Raw genomic sequence first — 18,452 nt, 5'->3', positions numbered from 1 at the left:
GTTTTGAAGGTTTAGATACATCTATGGTTCTACTCCTTAGTTTGCATTGTTTATGTACCTCATATACAGCTGCATCATAGCCTTCCCTAAAGTCAAAAGACTCTCCTGATTTAGTTTGAAATTGATTACAATCATAGGCCTCTTGATCTTCCTGTGTTAGAAAAACCTGATGCTCACTGTCTAGACCCATTAGGTTGATGTGAGGATCCTCAGTAGGCTCACTAGATGTTGAGGCCTCAGCAAAATTTTCTTCAATAGGGGGTCTAATGTGCTAATCGGGATCAGCCCTTCCAACATTTGGATTCTGATTTTTTCTAAAATTTGGGTTTCTAGCAGTACTGGGTTGACCTTCCCATGATGATTTCCTTTCTATTGTTTCTTCCCTATCCCCAAGTCTGTCCATGCCTTTGATGATTGCATCTAGCTTTTGCTCAAATGCTGAGGGTTCTTCCTTAAAAGTGGTCCTTCGTTCAGCTCTTGCCCAGTTTCTTTTGGCAATCAGATTTGCCTCTACACTTACAGCTATGTTTTGCATGTCTGCTAGGGTTGCAGGGGCTCTCTCCCTCAGTTGATATGCCATATCAGCATCAAACCCATCCGGGAATTTGATTAAAGCTAAATCAGGTGGAGGCCTAAGATTCTGAGGAATAGCATCATAAACATTGTTAAATCTGGCACAATAATCTAGGACAGTCTCTTGTGGGCCTCTCCTTATAGTGTCATACTCAGATAAAATATGTAGAGGGTCCTTTTTCTTTTCCCATCTGTTCAGGAAGGATTGATAAAGAGCAGCCGAATTGGGTATGGAATTTGCAGCAAGTGCTCTGAACCAAGTCCTCACTTCACCTGTTAAGCTTTGGACAAAAATTTTCATTCTCACATCATCATCATCTATTTCATAATTTTCAAAGTAATCTTGCATTTTCTTGGTATGCTGTAAGGCAGTATATGTACTGGTTCCATCAAAATAGGTAATTTTACTTTGGTAGTCCTGAGGCATAGCCCCAGGATTACCAGGTAGCTGAAGGGGGGCATAACGATTTGCCATATTTACAGGGATCAATGGGACAACAGGTAGAAGGGGGACAACTGGAACAACAGGGACAACACCAACGGTTTGTGTATTGGATGGAGGTGTGAATAATATGTTTTGGGAAGTAGATGAGGAAGAGGGGGAAGAGTGGGTTATGAGAGGATAGACTGATGGTTTAGCAGGGGTTGGGATATAACTTTGCTGAACTGCCTCAGGGCTAGAATCAGCAAATTCTTCTGGTTCCTTTTGGTTCCTAAGAACTTTGGGAATCAAATTAGGATTATCGAAAAAAGGTGGAGGATTTGGGTCAGGATTTGACCTGGTATGCCTGGTTCTCTTTTTAGGAGCCATCTTCCGAATTTTTTTTTGGTATTTTGGAGAATACTTTCAGTATCAAGGAACTGCTCAAATTCTGGAACAGCTATCTTGAGCAGATGGCTGCTGAAAAATTTGTTCTGTCCCTAGCGGAGTCGCTAATTATGTTATCACTCAGGTTGTTCCCTTTGACTCCTAAGGGAATACAGCCGAGGTAACCACTAACCAATCTTTGGATTACAAGTTCTAGCCCACCTGCAATCAGAGAGGGCTCTCTCTTTCTGATTTAGCTTTGTTTTGGGGAGTTTTAGGCTAGCTATGACGCATTGAATTTTGTTTAACGTTTTGGTTGGATGATATCTTCTAACAGCTGCAATGCAATGTTCAGAGGATCTTAGTCCATTGGGCATTGGAGTCGATGATGATGTGTTGCTTGAGGTGCTTAGTGAGAATGATGATACTGCAGAGCCAGATGGGCATTCATGAAACAACCCTTGTATTTGAAAATATGGATTACGGTCAGTCAACGAAAGGCAATTAAGGGTCTTTCACTATGCTGGTATGGTGGGGAAAGGAAATATTACTAAGGAGCAACTTAGAATTCCTGAACAGTATTTACTATGAAAGGTTTAGTGTAAATGTGAGCAATTAAGAATTTCACATTCATAACTAATTATGAAGAAAACACAATTAACCACAGAGATTGAGCTTAGGGTGTTTGAATAAACAAATCCTGAACTATTCCTTTTCTCTGATGTTAAGACTATTAAACATACAACATATGCAGATTTGTAAGCGAAGAAAATGTAAAGACACGGTTTTAGAAAACTTATTGTATCACGAAATAACGCAGGAATCCTGCAGTAGCAAACAATCTCATCATAACGCATCAAACAAAGCAGAATTTCAGGAACTTCATCAGCTTCTTGTATTCAAAGTCTGTAATTACAGTGTAGCTCTTCTGAAGAAAATCAACAACAACAAGTAAGTTATGCATGGGGGTATATATACAAAAATGTTTCATAAAATATCTGAAGGATGGGTCATGAACTCATAACTTTCTCACCAACTTTCTACCAATAGCAGCTACAAAAAGTTATTGATATTAAAGGATTAATAAACAACTGTTTATCTTTGTCAGAGATCCTTGACTTTGGAACCAACTGGGCCTGCCCACTGATTTTTCATTTATGTCGGAAGTGTTTCCTTTCTTGTTGTCTTGCCACGATGTTGCTGTTGTGGCTGTGTTACTTGTAATCATCTTTTGGTGCCTAGTCATCATTTTTGCCACTCAGCTGCTCTTCCAGATTTGATTTCTCAGAGCAATGTCTCTATCATGCCTCTCCACCAATCTTCAGTAAGCAATTGGTGTCTCTGTATTTTAATCAAAGTCTCATCGACTTCAGTATATTTGTAGTAATTTGGAGGTGTTTCAAAAAGGTGCTTGATCTCATGCTCAATAAAAAACAAATTCTCCAATTTCTCATAGAGAGTTTGCCCAGATGGGGGCCCTGCTTCCTCTGGACTGCTAGCAAATGCTGTTATTTGATTTGTTGCATAGTTGTTGACCCTCTTTGCATAGTTTTCATGTGATAACAACCTTCCTGCACTAGTTACCAAGCTGGGGAGACCTTTGTTATGTAATGCAGTGATTTTTGCAATGAATTCATTTACCTCTGTCTGCATTTCTTGACATCTTCTGTCAAATGTTTGCACATAGTTCTTCAAGGTAAGCACCCTCTTGATTAGTAATATGGTATCAGTCCTGTCTCTGATACCCATTCCTGCTAGCTGAAGGCCGGTGCGGTTATTAAGCACTTGGATCAATCTGTTGGCTATTTCAGGCATACTTCCCAAGGATGCCTGGGCTCTTTGGCCCTCTGCTTTTGCCTTGTTTAGGAGATCCATTTGTTCATGGATAGTTTCAATGGACTTCCATTGATCTGTGATGTATTGACCAATGTTAGCCCATAGAATTTTCTTGACATCACTTATAGTCTTGTCCAGAGTGAGCTCTTTTTCTAACTCCTTTATCCCTTTTTCAAGAGCCCTTACCTCTCTTGTTCTTTTAGCTATATTCTGCTTTGACTTGTCATATTTTTCTTCCAGTGTAGCCAATTTCTCTTTAGCCACCTTTAATTCTACCATCTGTGCTTCAAGAGCCTCTAGTTCTTTCCTCATACTTTGCATATCAAGGCTGGGTACCTGTTCTGATGTTGTTGCTGGTGCTGAGCCTGAAGGGCATGCCTCTGATGTTTGTCCAGTAGGAGGAACTGTTGAAATGGTTACAGGAGGCACATCTTCAATGGCTGTAGATGTCTGCGCTAGCTGAGTTGGCAATTCTCCCTATTTTGTCTTTAATGCCACCTCCAAGGCACCCTATATTTCCACCAATCTCTTATGCAGGGTCAAGAGTAGAGCTACCACATCTTGATCTTTCTTTTGTTCTGCAACCACTTCAGTCTGAGGGTGATGGGTAGGTGGTATTTTAATCTGCTTTCTCAATGCTGCTATATCCTCATCTTTTTTCTTCATCAATGCCTGCACACCCTTAGGATCATTTGGGTCATGTCCTAGTTCTATAATAATTTCTTCCAAGGACTTGATCCTGTTGTCCTTGGCTTGAGATGAAGCCTTCTCTAGTCTTAACTGGGCAGTAGTGTTGTGTAGAGAATTCTGTAAACGGTGTGCTAATATAGTTTTATCAGCCAATGTAGAATAGAGCATCTCCCCTGTTTGCTTGTGTAGCTCGATCTGGTCCATGGGGTGGATGTCTTTGGCAAAGACCTCTAAGTTAGTTCTGATGTAGTCTGCGGCTGATTGAGGTTGCTGCATGGTGGGCCTGAAATGACTAAGAATCATTTTTCCTTCTTGGATATCATAGGCTGACATAAGCCTTTCTTGATTAGTTGGTGCCATTTTGAGCAGCTGGTTATAAAGCTGGAATCTAACCAGCTCATTTCTTGCTTTTATGTCTGTAAATTGTTTCTTTATGCTAGAATCTGCCTTGGTGCGCTGCCTTGAAGAACTTACTTCTGTCCCTTGTTGCAGTTCCTGCTCTTTCTGTAAGGAGCTGGCTAATGTTTCAATGCTAGGAGGGAGCATAGTATCAGTGGGTCTTTCAGGCATCTCCTCCTCAAAAAAGGGATTCAGTCTTTGCCTTTTCTCACCTTGCTGATCTGTGGAAGTGGTAGGAGGAGTCTGTTCTTGTCTATCTCTTTTTCTTGTTCTTTCCTCGTTTGCAGGTGTCTGTAAGACTGTATTTTCAACTGTCACCTCCTGCCTTGGAGGGATCTGCTCTTGGGTTTGCTGCTCTGTGGAGGCAGGCATTTTAGCCATTTCTTCCTGCTGCTCTGCTTGCTGCTCTAAATTGGGAAGTGACTCCTCTTGTTGTACTTCTTTGCCTTTGGTTAGATTTGTTGTTTGATCAATTACTTTGGCAGACTGCTGGGGAACAGTGGAGGATGAGGCACTTTCTCCAAGATGCCGAGGGGCTGGAGACCAAACCTGTCCAAAATATTCCAAGTCAACTGCTTTTTCTAGATTTTTAATTGCTCTTTCTGCTAATTCTTCTTCAGAATAGTCCTCCACTAATGTGCCTTCTTTCCACTCTAGTTGGTTAGCATATTTTTCAATTTATGGAATGCTAAAGTGATCATAGACAGCACGCCTATACTTGATTCTTCTGAGGCTTATGAAATGATTAGGGTCATATGGTGCCCAATAGAAGCTTGTTTTCAACTGGAGGCTTTTTAGGATTTTATCTGCTTCTCCCCAAGCTTCTTCCCTTTTATTAAAGATAAATGGACCCAGTTGGTGTTTGATTTTCAGCTGTGCTTTTTTATTTCTGCTATGAAAATGAATCATGTCTGCATTTCCAAATTGCCGGAAATACTCTAATGCAAAAATTCTCATGGGAACATACTTTGGCAGTCTGTAAGGGGCTAGCTCACAGCCATATATTCTAATTACTGTGTGGTCTTGGTAGAGGTACCAATCTCCAATGCTATAATTCTTGGAAAGCTGGAGGATCTTCTGCATTTCATCGGTGAGTCTAGGAAGAGGAGAACTCTGCAGCAGAGACAAGGCAGGATAGATGAACATATCAATGAACTCACAATAGTTATATGGGGAGCAAGAGATATGGTGACAGATTGATGACCAAAATACCACTGACCTCCTGTTTCCTTTTGCATCTAGCTTTTTCAAGAAAATAGGGAAACTGTCAGGCTGATAATACAATATCAAATGATATATATAGGAGGTGTACTTGAATACCCTTTCCCTCTCCAAATTCATGAATTGCTCATGAATTTTGTCAGTAATAAATGTGGCATAATCATACTGGGCAGCAGGGGGCTGCCCTAGAGTGAACATAGATAACATTACCAAGGTTGTTTCATCCACAAACTCACTGGTATTAAATCCTATAATGCAGGATATCATATCCACCAGCAGTCTCCCTGTTTCATTGAACCAGACATGTAGATAAGGAGGAGGTTTCCGGGGCTGATATTATGGCTTCATGAACAACTGGCCAATCTTTGTGACCTCTGAGCTGGGCAGTTTGGAAACTTTTTTAAGGAGAAAATTCATAGAAAGGGGCACCAGAGGTTTGGTTGGCTTGAATTTTAGCATCTGATTTATGGACTGAGGAGTGATGTGAAATAAAATGGTCCCAAATGAACCCAAAACTGCTCTTTGAGAGGGTTCATAGTGTTCACAACACTGATGGATGAGGTCTGGGAACACATTGACTTGGGGGAGGTAATAAATGGGCAAGTTAGACTCCCAGATACCTATGTCATCAGCACCACTCATGTATTTCTTTTTCAGCTCACAAACAGTTTGTATGTGATATTTGGTACTTATCTCGACTATTTCTTTGATTTGATAATCCCGGTCAGCAAGGGCCAACCATTCCAGGTTCCTCTTTGGGGCATTCAGAGGAGTAATATTCAATGCCACAGGGGTCTCCATTGCTTATTTCTCACTTGAAGTTGAATTTATGCTTTCAGTTTAGCAAAACTGGCAGGGAACAATAGATTATTGTTGATGGGATGACTTGCAGAGGTGAAAAAGGAGGTGAATTGGGCTAACAGAGAACAACAGCTTGTCGAGAGGGTGAAAGTAACCAATGCTGGGGGTAAGCGCTGCCTTTTCAGTGGACTTTGTCTGCCAGTGGTTTTAAGTTGCAAATGCACAGGGAGCTGTGGGAATTGAGTAAATTCAGACCAGGGACCCTCTTCGGATGAACTTCGGGTTGATTTGGAAATTACATGGGCTTGGTATGCAAGTAATTAGACCAGATGTTCAGACTTTTTTTTTTATTGCAGAAAACTAGGAAGACCAGGTTATGCAGAGAAAATGGTAAATACCTGGTGATGGTGAGGCTGAGGGTGTCGAGAATTGGTGAATTTGCAGCGGCGGTAGCTCAAGAATTGAATTTTGGAGTTGGCGGAGAAACGTCGTAAAACAGCATGCAGGGAAGCACAGCACTTCGTCCAATAGAAATGTGAAAAAATCACAATTTTGCGTGAAAATATGTGAAAAATAGGATTTGGTGCCTTTTTTACAAATGACATCAGCATGACGTCACTGGTTGGGCCTGGGTACGATAGGGATGATGTGGCGATGTATGACTGGGATGACGTGGAGGGATGACGCAGCGGCCATGTCGGATAACGGTGATATGGTAGTTGGCGTGTCTGATGACGTAGGCGATGACGTAAGGGCGGGAAGTCGATGGTGGTAAGCGGTATTATCAGACCGCTTTTGGTACGGGCCCGGTAATGGTCAGAGGCCAACCGATCCGGTAATATATGGGCACGCGTCCCTGGCCCTACGTCACCCTCTGACAGATTTCGGGAGCTAACGAGTGGATGAAAGAGGGGGTCCGAAATGCCTAATGACCGTCAGATGGAAGGGCCCAGATTCGATGGCAGACGGAAGGACGAGCCGCCAGCGCGATAGCGGCGGGACCCGACTATAAAAAAATTAATTCTGTTAATATCGCGTGCAGAAACAAACTTTGGTTAAATGGAAAATGTGGGTCTTTTGGAAAACTTACACCAGTGATAAAGAAACGAGGGATTTTATCATTAAGGGGGGTATAGCGGGTTAGGGTTACTAAATTAACCAGGTGTTAATTTAATTCCCAGTCAAAGCCTGGAGAAATACACATGAAAGCCTAAGATTTCCTCATGCTTCCCGAACTTTGAAAGATATGCCTATAATGCCCGAAGGGGGGTATGTACATATTTTTGGGTTCTTATATAAAATATGAAAATAGTAGTGCGAGGGGAACACTTAGGGAGTTAAATAGTAAGTTTAGAAGTTAATATGAATTGGAGATGTGAAAAGGGAACAGGGAGCTAAGTCTTTTGAGGAGTAAACTTAGATTAGGAGCAGATGAGAGTAATCAATGATTTTTTCACAGAAAATTTGGCTTTTCTTGTGTGGTAGAAACTAACACCTTGGCTTAGTATTTCATAGAAGGTAAAGTGATGCTAGGACTTGTTGAGTGATTTCCAAGGTTTATTAGAGGGATGTTAGAAAAAGATTTCCTGGGAAAGAGGGGAAGTTAGACATGCTTCCATCTTTTGTTATCAAAATGCTGAGTAACAGTTTTGTTCTTGCTGATATCAAATTTCTTTGTCAAGCTCACTCATGAAAGAAATCAGGCTTCGGCAACCCCTGACTACCTACCCATCGTAGTTCCTAGCATTTTTTGTTACTTCAGGGAAGGTGCACTTAGACTTGCAAACCCTCAATTGATCTTTCCTTTTCTTTTCCAATAATTTTCTATCTAAACTACCCTTATCACATCCAAGGGCCTAGATTAAGGAGTTGGGCGCCTTTGTTCTCTACCTAACTACCAATCTGCCAAGCTTAAACTGTTTGGATAGATTTCTCTTTCTCTAGTCTAAAACAGGCAATTTAAAACATAACATGGCCCAGCTTGCACTGTTGGGCCATTTATCAAGATAGCAGTGGCATTTTGGTTGGCCACTCTCCTGGTCTTTCTTTGGCGTTCATTTCACTTTATTTTTTCTGACCAATTCATTTTTCTTGCCTTTTGATTATTCTTTTAAGGCATACCCTCTTTTCATTTTTTAACTCTCTGTCTCCTTCACAAAAATAGAACCTTTGTGTCACCAAAGATGAACATTTTTGGCACTTCCACTGTCAATCATGAAAAATGAAACCCTATTAGTATAGGAGGCTAACATGGTGGACCCTACCACATGTCACCAAGGTGGTGCCACATTGCAAGAAGTGATTGGACGAGGAAGTGACTTGGCATAGTGATGTGGTGTAGGGCTCTGTTGGGTGTGTGTTTTATTCTTTCCACGACTAGTTGCACACGCTAGGGGGTGAGGCAGGGCGGTCGTGTTACACCCCATGTTCATTATGTCGGGCGTAGCCCCCTTGGTCGGGGGATTCAGAGGGGTGGTAGCTCCCTTGTATGGGGTCCAAGGCAGTGGCCCAAGAAATCTATTTTGGACCCTATATTAGGTGGGGGGACCTACCTATGGTTTTGTGCATGGGTTTTGCACATGGGTTTGGGCATGATGGTTTTCTACCCATTGTATTTTGTAGATCGGGTCGAGGGAACTATGATTATGTTCTAATATAGGGCTAATGGATGGGGTTTATGAATGCTTCAACATGTATATATATGTATTATAACATTGAAATGAAAATAATGAAAAATCAATCTAGTAGTCCCGGTTTTGGGATCTAGGGGAAAATATCTATGTATATCTATTTTATGTTTTATGTTCTCACCATTGTTTATCTTTTGTTTTTAGAATTTGCATGTAGGTAAATTTTGTACGGGGTTAAAACCTACATCTACTATGAGAGTTGTTTTTGCTTCAAGGGACGCCGTTTCCACTTAGGGGTTTTTCTTGGGTTAGTGGTAGACCTTATTCTATGGGAGATCTTCGAGATGGATTCTTGCAGTGAAAGAAGATACCGAGGAGTAGAAATATAGATATCGATAAATTTAATGGTAATAGATTTGAGTTGTGGAAACTCAAGAAGGATGATCTACTGGTGGATAAATATAAGTGGTTTGTGGTAGATATGGGTACTAAACCAACAATAATGTCAGCTAAACATTGGACAAAGTTGGATCAGAAAGCAAAGAGCATGATATGATTGTGTATATCAAATTCAGTATTGTTGAATGTATTAGGGGAAGCTACAATGAAGGATTTGTGGGTCAATTTAGGTACTTTGTACAAATCTAAGTCTTTGGTGAACAAATTGATCCCGCAGAAAAAGCGGTATAACCTAATGATGAAGGATGGAGATTTAGTGAAAGAATGATCTAGGTGGATGTTGGTGGCCACCCACCTATCCCACTTGGACCTGCACAACTGTCTCTCTCAGTTTTTCAGTTTCCTTAATTGTAGCACATTTTAATATTTTTAGCAGTTTTTCGGGTCCTAAACTTCTGGAGCCATTTTTAGGCCCTAAATATCATTTTTTTGGAAATATATTGCCAGCAATATTTTCATAAAATCATATTTTCCGTCATAGTCCTCAGAGATATCTTTCAAATAGGGTATCTTGCACGTCAAATGGAGATAATATGATGAAGTAACGACCCCGAGAAGTTGGCTATCTAACTAACCCCAACGAGGCCCATAAACTCTTTGTGTTACATCTCCTCAGGTTAGGGTTTTGGTTGTTTAGGGGTTTCTCTTATTGTTCAATAATAAAAAGTTCCTCTAGCCTCATTGTAACACAATTTGGAGGCATGTACCTGCCACATCTCTCCTTAGAGATAAGCTACCATCACCCAAGCTAGTTTATTTCCATTTCTATTTGTAACCATATTTCAGTCTTTTACATTAATGGAATGAAGTATTATTTATGTTGCATCTTTGTATTATGATTATATCTATTATTTATTACATTCCTATTTAAATATGGGTCACAAAGCATCTGAATTCCTTTAATACTGTAGTAAGCCAATTGTTACCTATTTACATTTCAGATGAAGATAAGTGCATTAGTTTGTTATGTTATCTACCAGATTTGTGGTATAGCTTGGTTGTTGTAATAGGTAGCTATACATCTACCTTGAAGTTTTATGAAATAGTCTTATCATTGCTGTCGGAGGAGATGAGATAGAAAATATGGAGAGCCAGAAATGAGATGCCTTGTCTATAAAAGGAAGGTCCCAAAATAGAAATAAAAATAATTCCCTGAGTGGGAGATCTAAATCTAGAGGGAGATATAAATCTCCAGGAAAACCTGTAAAGGTATGTCGGAAATGTGGAAATGAAGGGCACTATAAATGGACTATAGATCTAAATATCCTGAGAAAGGAAAGGGATATGAGGATTCTCCTTCTACATAGGTGAAAATCACCTCAGATGAAGGTGGGGATGTGTACTTGGCTTCTTCTTCAAGTACACATGTAGATCATGAGGCACGATTGATTGACTCAGGTGCATCCTTTCACTTCACTCCCCATAAGGAGGTGTTCTGTGATTATGAGAAATACGATGGTGGTGATGTATTCTTAAGGGATGACAAGAAGGCTAGAATCATCGCATGTGGAGAAGTCAAGATGAAGTTGCAAGGTGGAAGGATTAGACACTTTTGGTGTTCTGCATATTCCTACACTGGCCAGAAATTTGATTTCTATAATCAATATTGATTATGCAAGTGTAAATATAGTGTTCGAGAAATATACCTGCAAGATGGTCCGGGTAGCACTTGTATAGATGCGGGGAGTTTGGATTGGAACTTTGTTCAAGCTTCTGTGTACTACTGTTATTGATGGGTGCAACAGTTCCGTGGTTCCTGAAAATGGAGCAAGAAATATAGTGGTCTCTGGAGAAAATACCATGTTATGGCTTTAAAGGCTTGGACATATTGGAGATAAGGGTCTTTAAATACTTCATGGTAATCGTATGTAGAAGGTATATCTAATTTGTCTCTACATTCAACTTATGTGAACATTGTGTATATGGGAAGCAGAATCAACTGAGTTTCCCCTCTAGTGCTAAAAGCATGAAAGGGATATTATAGCATGTGCACAGTGATATGTTTGGACCTGTGTCAGTTCCATCACTAGGTAAGTCCATGTACAATGTATCTTTTATATATGACTTCTCAAGGAATACATGGACATATTTCCTCAAGAAGAAATATAAAGTATTTACATGTTTAAAGAATTTAAGGCTCTAGTGGAAAACCAGATAGAGAAGAAGATAAAGGTGTTGAGGACAAATAATGGTGGACAATTCTACAATAAGGAATTTGAAGATTTATATAAGAAGTGTGGTATAAGATGACATAAGTGTTGGAAATAATACTGAGAGGGGGGGGGGGTGAATCAGTATTATCAGATCAATAAAACTTTTCAAATACTCTGAAACATATACGCAACTTCAGTTAAGTGAACCAGCGTGTACACGCTACTGTGTCTAAGGAAACCAGCATATAACCAAAAAACTTATGATTCAGTTAGTTTATCTTCAGTAAATGCATCAGGACATTATTAACCATATTAAAAGTAAACAGATGCAGTATAACAGATTATCACACAAAAGCCACACACATGAACACCATGATATAAGGTGGAAACCGAATGTGGGTGAAAACCACCTGCTGCAAGTTGTCTCTATCTTTCTTTAATAAGAGCTTCAGTTTACAATCTTTTGTACCGGTGCAGCCTTATACCAGCACGCAGGCTACAACCTGCAGAGGGCTACAACCCTCTCTCGTTCTCCAAACTTCCTTGGAAGGGAGCTCCAACCCCCTTTGCTCTTGTACTAGCTAAGATACTAGTACGTAGGTGCAGGCCTACAATCTTCTTTCCTTCAGGTACCACTTTTCATACATTTTCAGACTGGATATTCCTGAAGCACAACATTACAATCTGAAGACCACAATTCATTCAACTTTCATAGCAGATTACAAAACAACCAATACTTGCATCAACAATCTCTGAATCACTGAACCACTGATACCCTGTCAAACCCAGTCACCAGAACACAGAGAAGACTACAGAACACTGCAATAATAGTCAGACCCAAGTGCAAACCCAAAAATCAAGCTTCAAAAGATATACGCTACTTCAATGAGAGAAACCCGCGTATACACGCTCTTTTAACGAAGACAACCTACGTACAGATCTAAAAATAAATTCTCTCAACTTGCAGCTGTACCAGACATTAGTTAGATCCAGAACATAACATTGCGTCAGTATGCAGATCTAGAGATACGAATAATAGAGCATTTCAAACCATTAGATCCCGATCTGTCCTTAGATCTAGTCTTCCATCAACCGATGTGATCTCTCCTTAGCTTAGATCAAGCAACCCAGAACCTGCATACGAGATCTCTTTCTTTTTCAGATATTCAAGACTTTTCTGTATCTTTGCCTAATGATCTTCTTCTCCTTATATAGCCTTAGGCCTTGCTCAATACCAAGGGCCAAACCATAGAAATCCAATACCATCAGCTTCAAAACTAGAGATCAACACGTCTGTCGAGATACTTTGGTCCAAAGACATAGGCTCAAGTACCGAGGACTAACTACCATGGACCAAAGGGAAGCTTCTCGACATGCACGCCCTTTTCTGTTCATGAATCTGCTTGTATACGCGACTTTATATATATCGAACCTGCGTATCCGCGACTTAGTCTATAGAGTACCTGCGTGTATACGCAACTTTTGCTTAATGAACCTGCGTATATGAAAATTCTCTTCATACTTGTAGTCTGGACTGAGATCTGTCATCAAAGAGAGTTGCCATCAAGGACAACACCTGGATCGTAGCGCCACACCTGTGCCAAAATGCCAACAATCTCCCCCTTTGGACTTGATGGCAACCCCAAGATCCGTAGAATCATTCTCCCCCTTTGTCATCAAGGGCAAAGGGCTGTGCTCCCCCTGAGTACATGCTGATATTTCTGCTTGGCTGTGCTGAAACATGCTCCCCCTGACTGTAGGCAATATCTGCAAAAGATGATCTTCAAAAGAACCAAGACTTATACACCATAAGGGACCTTCCTATCACCAAAAGACTCAATGCATACATCCATACTCCCAACTAAGAGGGGATACATCAGAACCAACCAATTATATTACATCATTCATCCCAGGCATAGTGGGGAAACCAACAAAGGCCGTTACATGACCTTGACACCATAAAAGAGATATCACAGAAGAGATACATGACATAGAGACAACAAATCTAGACCAAGACTTATGAAAGTCACAAGCAGCATCTGATATACATCTTTTAGATCAGCAACCAAGATTTCCTTCTGAGCTCCTTCTCCTGAAACCAACAACAGTTGTGTACTAGAACCAAAAGCATCTAAATGCCAACAATGCTTTATGAGACTTTAAGCTGCTCCCCCTGAACCTATGCCTGCTGCACCCTCTGAAACTGTGCCTGAAGAATTCTGTCATACCCATCTCAAACCTTCTCCAACCGGAGTCTGCCCTTGTTGTTCAGACCTCCATATACGCGATTTCTCCTGCATAAAACGGCGTATGCACGCGGATATGCTTTCGGCAGAACACGTACACCATACACGCTACTTTCCCAGCATAAATCAGCGTATATACACGGATATTCTTTACGTAACTTGCGTATACCAACTTTTCTGTAGAACAGACAAGCTTCAACAGCAGGATGAAGCATCAACTACTCCTAGCTTTTGTCTGAGATATTCAAAAGTTTCCCTGGGCAGTGGTTTTGTGAGAATATCAACAACTTGTTCCTTAGAAGGAACATACTCCAGCTTGACCTTCTGCTCAAGCACTTGTTCTCGAAGAAAATGGTACTTGATTGGTATGTGCTTGGTCTTTGAGTGCATGACTGGATTCTTTGAAATGCTGATTGCACTTGTATTATCACATAAGATAGAGACTGGTGGAGTGCACATGATTTGAAAATCCTGCAAGGTCTGCATCATCCAAAGAAGTTGTGTGCAACAAGATGCCGCAGCCACATATTCTGCTTCAGTTGTAGATAAGGAAATCGAACTCTGTTTCTTGCTGAACCAAGATACTAATCTGGAACCCATGAAGAAAGCACCACCACTTGTGCTTTTCCTATCATCCACACTTCCGGCCCAATCTGCATCTGTGTAAGCATGAAGAGTGAGATCTGTATCTCTAGGATACCATAAGCCATAGTTTTGGGTCCCTTGAAGATACTTGAAGATTCTTTTGACTGCCTGAAAATGAGTTTCCTTTGGGTTGGCTTGAAATCTTCCAACAATTCCTACTGCATGCATAATATCTGGTCGGGTACCTGTCAAATAAAGCAAACTCCCAATCATGGATCTATAAGTTGGTTGGTGAACTGCTACTGATTCATCATTTGCACTGAGGCTGCATCCTGTAACCATGGGGGTACAAACTGGCTTTGAATCTTCCATGCCATACTTCTTCAAGATCGGCTTGAGGTACTTGGTTTGAGACAAGAAATACCTCCTTCATTTTGTTGGATTTGCAATCCAAGAAAGTATGTCAATTCTCCAAGTAATGACATTTCAAATTCTTTCTGCATAACAGAGGCAAAGTTTTGACTCATAGCCTCTTCATTGCTGCCAAAGATAATATCATCTACATACACAACAAGTATTAGCAATTTGTTATTTTCAACTTTCATATAGAGATTGCTATCTACTGATCCTTTTGAAAAACCTTGTTGGTGAAGATATTTGTCCAACCGATAGTACCAAGCCCTTGGAGCTTGTTTGAGACCATAGAGAGCCTTTTTCAATTTGCATACAAGGTTTGGATCATTCCCAAGAATGAAACCATCTGGCTGCTCAATATATACTTCTTCTTATAAGTCTCCATTCAGAAAGGCTGATTTCATATCCATTTGAAAAACCTTGAAGTTTTGAAAGCTTGAAAGAGCAAGGAACATTCGAATGGCCTCAAGTCTTGCAACGGGAGCAAATGTCTCTTCAAAATCTATTCCTTCTTGCTACGCATATCCTTTACAAACAAGTCTGGCCTTGTTTCTAATTACTTCTCCATTTTCATTCAATTTATTTTTGAAGACCCATTTAGTCCCTATGACATTTTTATCTTTTGGTCTAGGAACCAATTCCCAAGTATTGTTCTTTTTGATCTGCTCAAGTTCTTCATCCATTGCTTTGACCCAACATTCATCTTTGCATGCCTCTTTCACATTTTGTGGTTCAGTGGAAGAGAGTAATGCCAAATAGCTTGAAGCTTCTGCAATTCTTCTTCTTGTTTGTATTCCTGCTTCTTTCTGCCCCACAATCTGAGATTCTGGATGATTCTTTTGAACATATCTGGATGGAGTCTTCTCTTCTATTCTTGTCTGCACCTCTGGTTCTTCTTGATGCTCTTCTTCTTCTTGAGGTTCTTCTTTAGGTTCTTCTTCTTCATCATTCTGCCTTTGAGGGTAGCCTTCATCTTCTTCAATGTCTTCATGATGAACTTGCCTAGGAATATATCCCTTCTCATCAACCACTACATCAATGCTGTCAACAATTCTGCCAAGTCTTTTGTTGTAGCACTTGTATGCTTTGCTATGTGGAGAATAACCAAGAAGAATGCCTTCATCTGCTCTTGGTTCAAGTTTTCCAAGTTGCTCATCAGTATTCTTAATATAACATTTGTTCCCAAAGATTTTGAAATGCTTCACCGAAGGAGTCTCACCACTCCAGAGCTCATGAGGTGTTTGAGTGCTGTTTACTCGGACATTTGTTTTGTTAAGAATAATAACCGCAGCATGTGCAGCGTCACCCCAGAAATTTGTGGCAGTACCTAATTCATCAAGCATAGCACGAGCCATTTGTTGAATTGTTCTGTTCATTCTTTCCACAACCCCATTTTGCTGAGGAGTTCTAGCTGTAGAGAATTCTCTTCTTATCCCATGTTCTTCACAGAAATCGAAGAATTCGTTTGAGGTAAACTCCCCACCTCTGTCAGATCTCAGGCACTTAATTTTGTGTCCTGATTCATTTTCAACCAAAGCTTTGAAGGATTTGAATTTTTCGAATGCTTCATCTTTGTGCTTCATAAGCCCTAACCAGACAAACCTGGAGAAATCGTCAATGAATAATATCAAGTATTCTTCTCCTCGAGGTGTTCTTTTTCTGAATGGACCACATGTATCTATATGTACTAACTCAAGAGGCATGCTAGCTGATCCTTCCTTCTCTGGAAAATTAGTTCTGGTTTGCTTTCCAAACTAACAAGATTTGCATATAGTGTTGTCTAGAATTTTGATATCTGGAAGACCACGAACTGCCTGATATTTGCATGCTTTCCTTATTTGTGAAAAGCTTAGATGCCCCAACCTCAGATGCCATAGCCAGTGTTCATCATCCTTGCTCAAATAGCATTGTTGTGGTCCTTCTTCAAATATGTATAGATTATTTGGAGTCCTTCTTCCTTTGATCACTGTTTTACCTGTATCAAGGTCACGAACACAACATCCATTTGATCTAAATATTACCTCTGTTCTTTGATCACACATCTGACTGACACTCAGAAGATTATGCTTCAATCCATCAACATACAAAACATTTCCAGCTTTGACCTTCTCTTTTAATGGAGCAACACCTTTTCCTTTTATGGCTGCAGAGATGTCGTTTCCAAAAGAAACTTTCTTCCCCTTTTCTAATGCGGTATATGACTCAAGTTTTTCTTTGTCCCCTGTCATATGCTTCGAACATCCGCTGTCAATGTACCATAGACTTTCTTGACCTTCTGCATAAAAGGCTATCCCACATCTTTCTGGTTGCGGTTCCTTTATTCTCCATGTTTTGACATTTGAGGTTTGTTCCTTCTGAGTTGTCTTCCAGAACCTGCTCCTGCATTCAGAGTCTTCATGACCAAAGTTATTACAAATAGAGCATTCAACTTCATTTTCAAGAACTGAAAAGTTGTTATAAGTCCTTTTCATGATTCCAGTCATTCTCCCTTGCTTTTGAGCTTCTCTAGTCATGATTGTCATGTAGGCAACACATTGAGCTGCTTTGTGACCGAAGTTATGGCAAGAAAAGCATTGGCCATTGAAGAAACTTCTGTGATAATCAGATCTATCATCCAACCGATTGTAGCTTCTATTCACATTCATTCTTGGAGAAAATTGGGAAGATTTTACCTAAGGCTGATTGTGGCTTTTGTTTGTCCTTAAGGCAGTTTGTCCCTGAGTTTCTTGATGGTCTTTATTTGAGGTAAACTGTCCCTGATTCACCTGATGACTTTTATTTGGCCTTTGCTCGCTTCTCCTTGCTGCATCAAGATAGCTTTTAGAGGTAGATGCTTGAGATGTTTCTCCATTATATCCAAGACCTGTCTTGATCAGAGGAGATCGTTGCACATTGATAATCTCATCCAAGGTTTCAGATCCTTTAACAAATTTAAGATTAATCGCTTTTGTTTTCTCAATCTCCTTTCTAAGACAAACAATCTCACATTCCAATTTTTCAAGATGTTTTTCCTTTTCATCAATTTGAAATTGTAGAGTATCAATAATCATATTCTTTTCTTCTATACATCTCTTGAGTCCAGTAATTTCATCATAAAGGTCATCCACATTTACAGCATCCATATAATCATCATCTTCAAATGCCATTAACAACTTATATTCATTACCTCGTTCATCTTCATCACTGTTTGATAGACCATCACTATCTTCATGAGTGTAGTAGCTTTTCTTATTTGCACTCTGTTTCTTGTTCCATCTAGCAGGTTCCTTTCCCTTGTCATTCTTATCTTTGTGAGGACATTTGGCAGCATAATGACCTACTCTTCCACAAGCAAAACATTTAAAAGGTAACTTACCTCTGAACCTTCCAGAACCCCTTTGAAGATTTCTGACGAAATTTGATTCTTCTTCTTCATCTTCTGGCATGTGACTTGTCTCATAATAATCTTCTTTGCCTGAAGCCTTGAAAGCAGCCTCTCTTCTGTCTGATGGACCTCCTTTTCTCATTTCATAAGCAGTTAGAATTCCGTGAAGCTGAGACATAGTAAGAATTCGTAGATTTTCCTTTTCTTCTATTGCAGACACTTTAGATTCAAATTTGGGGGACAATGATCTTAGAACCTTTTCAACCACAATCA

At 40.1% G+C, this 18,452-nt stretch overlaps 1 pseudogene; it reads left to right on the top strand.

Annotated features, from left to right (window-relative positions):
• Positions 1–6,995: 6,995 nt before the first annotated feature.
• Positions 6,996–18,452, top strand: part of LOC149148727 (transmembrane 9 superfamily member 7 pseudogene) — a 57,408-nt pseudogene continuing 45,951 nt past the window's right edge.

This window comes from Pinus tabuliformis, chromosome 9 (assembly GCF_031772625.1).
Source record: "Pinus tabuliformis cultivar Carrire ecotype Pingquan chromosome 9, CPIR1, whole genome shotgun sequence".
NCBI lineage: Eukaryota > Viridiplantae > Streptophyta > Pinopsida > Pinales > Pinaceae > Pinus > Pinus tabuliformis.
Note: the sequence above shows the minus strand (reverse complement) of the source record. Positions and strands in the feature narration are given on the sequence as shown.